The 6,000-nt window shown below is 55.4% G+C and overlaps 1 protein-coding gene across 1 annotated transcript in view; it reads right to left on the bottom strand.

Annotated features, from left to right (window-relative positions):
- The window catches only part of CORO2B (coronin 2B), a 96,753-nt gene extending 95,757 nt beyond the window's left edge, over positions 1-996 (bottom strand). The window contains exon 1 of the mRNA XM_063925537.1: positions 972-996. The gene's annotated coding sequence lies outside the window, so the exon portion shown is untranslated. The remainder of the gene's footprint in view (positions 1-971) is intronic.
- Positions 997-6,000: the final 5,004 nt, after the last annotated feature.

The raw sequence follows: 6,000 nt of genomic DNA on the forward strand, positions 1-6,000 counted from the left end.
CCGCAGCAGCGCCGTGTAATTGGTGGAGGTGCCACTGCTGCTGTCCCTCTCCTTCACCATAGGCTGCCCTCCGCCGCTGTGAATGCTGGGAAGCGCATCCCAGCATTCACAGCGGCGGAGGACAGCCTATGGTGAAGGAGAGGGAGAGCAGCAGCAGCGCCTCCACCAATTACAGTGCACTGCTGCGGCTCCCTACTCCACCTCCCCCCCCCCCCCCCCCCCGTAAACGGTGCGCTCCTCTCTTCGGCAGTGGTGGCGGCACACAGCGGCAGCCATGCGGCATGTAATGAGTCAGTTTGACTCATTACATGCCGCTCTGGCTGTGGACCCCTTGACAGTAGCGGGCCCCAGTGCAAGGCACAGCTTGCACTGGCGGTAGTTCCGCCACTGACTTGGTGGACACGCTGACACAAGACTCTGCTGCTGCTAAAAGTCAGGTAGTGACATAAGGAAGGGGGTAATCTAGGTGAAGTGCTGACAATGGGTCGCACTGTGTCACATTAACAAGAATTGTACCCTCTAATACAGGTCACTAAGTGGTGTGTGAGATGTACCAGCAATGTCCCTGCTTACTTGTGTTGAGCCTCCTCTGGAATGGACACCAGAATCCCATTAGGGCTCCCTCTGGATGCTGACTCTGCAGTGCTTTCTCCTCCAGGCTCTCCCCGTTTGTAGCTGCTTGCTCTTTCCCTTATATGGGCGGGCTGAGGTCACTGCAAAGCCCTGTTCTCTGCGGAGCTTTCTCTCCCTCCCCTGTCAGGGATTCCCTCACTGAAGCTGCCCACACACTCCTTATATGGGCAGGAGTGTCACAGGTCATCTCTGCTCCCGATGCCCTCTCACAGTAGAAATTCCCGCTGTCACTGCAGTGCCAACGGTACAAAAGCTGCCAGAGCACTCCGGGGCTGACACACAGGACTTCAGCCTCTGCTGTCTACCTCAGATGAACGGAGCCGATCAGCGCTCCTCACAGATCCTCCGGTCACAGCACGCCCCAGAGAGTCCCCTTCCTCCAGGCACACTGCATTTTAACCCCTCGCCTCAGGAGTCTCCGGATGTTTCCCACGCTGACTCTCCCCCCAGTGGCTGTACAACCAGGTAGGAAGGCTGGCCGTACTCCCCTTTTACATCCCCTGTTGCAGTCAGGAAGGAGGAGGGAGGATAAGGCTGCATGCTGCGATTCAGCAGGATCATGCCGCCCTCTAGTGGCTGCCGCCCATAGGCAGCTGCCTAAAGCTGCCTAATGGTTGCGCCGGCCCTGAGTATAGTATAACTATTTTGCAGTGCTACAAGTATAGTATAACTATTCTGCAGCCTTAAGCTGGGTACATACTTGTCCAATCCCTGTGCGATCAGACCGCCGATCAGAATGTTTATACAATCCTTCTGCAGAGCTGCTCACAGATTCTACATCAATTTTTCAGCAGACCAATCTGTGACTAATTCTGCTGGAAAAAATTATAATTTGGCTGTGGGAGAAGAGGGGGGAGGGGGTATATTATTGAGAAATGCCATTAATTATAATGGTCAAAGGGGGGGGAGCATTTTAATGTTTCGTTAAAAAAAATTATGTGGTCCCCCCAAAAGGCATAACCAGCCCCGGTCCAAAATATATGGGAAATAAAACATATAGGGGTCCCCCGTATTTAATGAACTAGCACAGGGTTCTTGGAGCTGGCCCTAGGTCTAAAAACATGGGGAAGAAAATGAGTAGAGGTCCCCCACATTTTCAGAGCCAGCACCGGGCTCCACTAGTAGGGCAGACACTTTATGGGGTCCTGTGGCCGAAGCATCCATCCCCCCAAGTAAGCCCAAGCTGGGGATTCCTGGGGAAGTAAAGGGGTCTCCCTCTCCAGAGTACCCAAGGCCAGGGCTGAAGTATCTCCGTCATGGCTGTGCTGTGGGTGCCGAGTTGCTAGTCCAATATTTAAAAATAAAATATTATCTTTTACAGGAGGACTACCGGTCCCAGAAAGCCTCCCCTGCTCACTGTTACCTATATATTATCCAGCATTTTCACCTGTGTGCGGTGGCCTTTAAGCTCTTTTGCATAATCGCCACCCATCCAGGCTTCCCAGCATCTTCTATCTTCTGGAGTTCTTCCTCGATCCTCCTATGCCGTTGGATTGACACCCGCGGCCTTGCACTGGCAAATACTAGACAGCACAAGGGGGCAGAGTGATGACGCGGTGAGCCACGATTGCCTAGCCGCGGCAATCTTAAATATCAAAAATAGTGCTAAGGTGCCATTTTTGAAATGGGAAACCGTGGCCGGTGCCGAACTCTGCTTTGAAGGTAAAGCCTGCTGTAATACCCACACCACTCACCGACATGCCCACACCACCCGCCAACATGCCCATGCCGCATCTCACCGTGCCCATGCCACCTCTTGCCATCACAACCATGCCCTCTGCCGCCAGTACTGCATCCTGCAGCAGCGGAGGACAATGCTGGGATCCCTCTGTATCCCGCACCACCACCACCCTGATAGTGCACTGGGCTGCCAGGACTGGAGATCGGTCACCTGGTCCGGTCTCAACAGCCTACACACTACAGTGTCGGTCACCTGGTCAGTTGTCAGGTCTAGTTTTTAAGCAGGTTTAAAAGCCAGGAGACCCGGCATGCAAGCAGGATTGGGTGTGCATGTCGGTCGGTGGAGGGGACACACTTGTCCAATGTCGGGTAAACCCGTTGGTCGGGTGTCGGATCTCCCAGGGATGGGACAATTGTTTACTCAGCTTTACTAGTATACTATAACTATTATGCAGCCTTACTAGTACAGTATAACTATTCTGCAGTGCTACAAGTACAGTATAACTATTCTGCAGTGCTACACGTTTAGTAGGAGAACGAAATGACAGCATAGGAATGGAGAGAGTTAAACCTCCTGTGAGGGGTGGACCTAACTGTGTTGAAAAGTATAGCCAATGATATAGAGGGGAGGGATCAGTATATATAGGGATGTATAGCCTAGCTTGGTCTCTCTTGCTGCTGGTTTTCCTTCTGGTGAGTGTTGCTGATTTGCACATGCACTAGAGTCTACCTAGCTGCTTAGATTATTCTATTACTTTCATTGTTCCCTGTATACACAGCGTAGGTCACCCTCCTCTCTCAACTCCCTCCATATACTGTTTGAAATGGCCGCCTCCCGCCGACCTGCCAGGAGAAGTGCGCCGGCATCTGCGGGGGCTCCCGCCAGTGCCGGCCACGATTTTTGGGGAAGTCAGGAGGCTTCCGGTGAGCTGGCATTGGCTCTGTCGACGGTGGTGGCGGCATTGGGCCCATTGGCCGCGGCCGCGGCCGCATCCCCGGGGGCGGCAAGGCATTCCGACACGTGCGCTGAAGCGGGGGCGTCCGGTGCGCAGCGGGGGTCAGTGGCTCAGCGCATTGCGCGCGCTTGGCGTGACCTGGGGGCGGCCGCGGCGCAGTTGGGACACCGTCCAGTACGGACGGAGCGCGGTCGCAAGGTGGGGACGTCGTTGCCCCGGAGTGCTAGGCATGCCCCGGGAGTGGCTTCCGGGTCCCGTGCCGTGTCTTATTTTTCAGGTGGTCGCGGAGAGGCTGATGTGGACGTGAGCGAGGAGGAGGATTTTGAAGTTTCCACACCGGAGGACTCCTGGGCCGATCAGTCGTCAGCGTCAGGTGAGGTTGACCAGTCGGGGTCCACCACGCGCTCCAGTTCGCTCAGTTCCTCCTCCTCTTCATCCCTGTCGTCGCAAGCGTCGGACGTCAGTAGCACAACTAGGGCGAGGAAGCGGGCGACGAAGTACGCTAAGAAGGCAGCGGGGCAACAGGAGAGGCGGAAGAGGCGCAAGCGGGTTAGCGAGGACGCTCGCAGGGCCAAGAAGCGCCGCGATTTGCCTGCGGTGGTCCACTGTGATTATACGGCGGTTTTGAGGGGGTTGCGCGATAGCTGCGGTAGGAAGATCTGCAGGGGCGATTACGTGGATATGTTCGTGCTGACTAAGGACGCGAAGAAGGAATATAAGTCAGCGGCAGCTAAGAAGGGCATCGGAGCTGAAGCTTTCCGTACTTTCGACAACTGGCTGGCCGGTTTTTGCGTCTTTGCGGCGTGTTACCTGGAAAATAGGCCTGACGAACATATGAACGTCATACGATACCTGCACTTGATACACGATATGCAGCGCACTTCGTCGGGTATCGAATGGCGGATGTATGATGAGAAGTTCCGAGAGAAGCAGGACTGCTTACGGGTTATTGACTTCGGGTGCAAGGACGTAGAGGTCTGGCTCCAAGTCACCCGGGCTTCTCAACCCGCAAAGGAGCCCCGGAATCCGGGGGCGGACGGGCAGCGCGCAGGGTCGTCCGCTCAAGGGAGTAGCGCGGAAGGGGGACCGAGTAGGAAAAGTAGGTTGGCCGTCCGCGGGGGTGGGCAGGCCGCCGCGAAGGGGAAGTGCTTCGCATTTAATAATGCGACCTGTTCCTTCGGCAAGCAGTGTTGGTTTCGACATTCGTGCTTGCAATGCGGCGGCTTCCACCCGGCCTCCAACTGTTTTAAAGGGAATCGGCAAGGCGCGAGGGGGAAGCAAAGCTACACTAGGCCCGGTGCGAGTGGGATCGCTCCTCAGGGCCCCAACGCTAATTAATTTGGACGCCATGTCCAAATGGGTGGATTGGTATCCGAATAGAACGGATGCTCAGTTTTTGTTTCATGGTTTTAAGTTCGGTTTCCGCCTGCCTGTTGCGGGCGAGGTATCTGTCAAGGCTCCACGGAATCTTCAGTCCGCTCGCTCCTTGCCGTCCGTTTTGCGCGAGAAAGTTGAGAAGGAGGTGCGACTCGGTAGGATGGAGGGCTCGCCCCCTGTGGATGACTTGGTCATTTCCCCAGTGGGGGTAGTCCCCAAGAAGACTCCGGGTGCCTTTCGGCTCATTCAGCATCTTTCTTACCCGTCGGGGTCATCGGTCAACGACGCGATACCGCCGGCTCACTGCTCGGTCGTGTACCAGTCGTTTGACGAGGCGCTGGAGTTGGTTCGTAGTTACGGCCCGGGTGCTCTGATGGCTAAGATAGATGTGGAATCCGCTTTTCGGTTGCTCCCGTTGCATCCGGACTCATTCTGTTTTATGGGTCTTCGAATCGGAGCGGAATATTTCATTGACAAATGTTTGCCGATGGGATGTTCCGTTTCCTGCTCGTTTTTCGAAAGGTTTAGCACATTTTTGCATTGGTGCGTGGAGTCTTCTTCAGGCGGTCATGGAGTTGCGCATTACCTCGATGATTTCCTGTGTGTGGGACCGGCAAATGCGCCGCGCTGCAGCGACTTGCTATTCAGCATCCGAGCGTTGTTTTATCACTTTGGCGTTCCTGTAGCCGAGGATAAAACGGAGGGGCCTGTTTCCTGTTTGTCGTTCTTGGGGATTGAAATCGACACGGTGGCGGGATCGTGTCGCCTTCCTCAGGCCAAGGTTGCGAAGCTCCGCGAGGTTATTCGCCAGTTTGTAATGTCGCGGAAAGTCACGCTGAGGCAGGCGCAGTCATTGCTGGGCCTCCTGAACTTTGCATGCCGGGTGATCCCGATGGGCAGGGTTTTCTGCCGTAAGCTGGAGAGGGCGACGGCGGGGTGTGCCAGGCCGCATCATTTCATTCGTTTGACCTCAGAGATTAAGAGGGATTTGGCCGTCTGGGCCTCGTCCCTGGAGGACTTCAATGGGGTGCGTATCTGGCTGGCCCCAACGGTCGACAATGCTCGATTGTAGCTGTTTACCGACGCGGCGGGTTCCTCTGGGTTCGGTTGCTACGTAGAGGGATCTTGGTGCGTGGCCTCGTGGCCTGAGGAATGGCATCACGAAGGTTTCACTAAGGACCTCTTGCTGCTGGAGCTTTTCCCCATTATGGTGGCGCTGGAGGTTTGGGGCGATCGTCTGGCTCATCGCAGCATTTTGTTTAGATGTGACAATCTGGGCGTGGTGCATGCGATCAATAACCAGAGGGCGAAGTCGCTGGTGGTTCTGAGGGTGCTCGGGCGATTGCTGCTGACA

This window comes from Pseudophryne corroboree, chromosome 6, assembly GCF_028390025.1.
Source record: "Pseudophryne corroboree isolate aPseCor3 chromosome 6, aPseCor3.hap2, whole genome shotgun sequence".
In the NCBI taxonomy this organism is placed as follows: Eukaryota; Metazoa; Chordata; class Amphibia; order Anura; family Myobatrachidae; genus Pseudophryne; species Pseudophryne corroboree.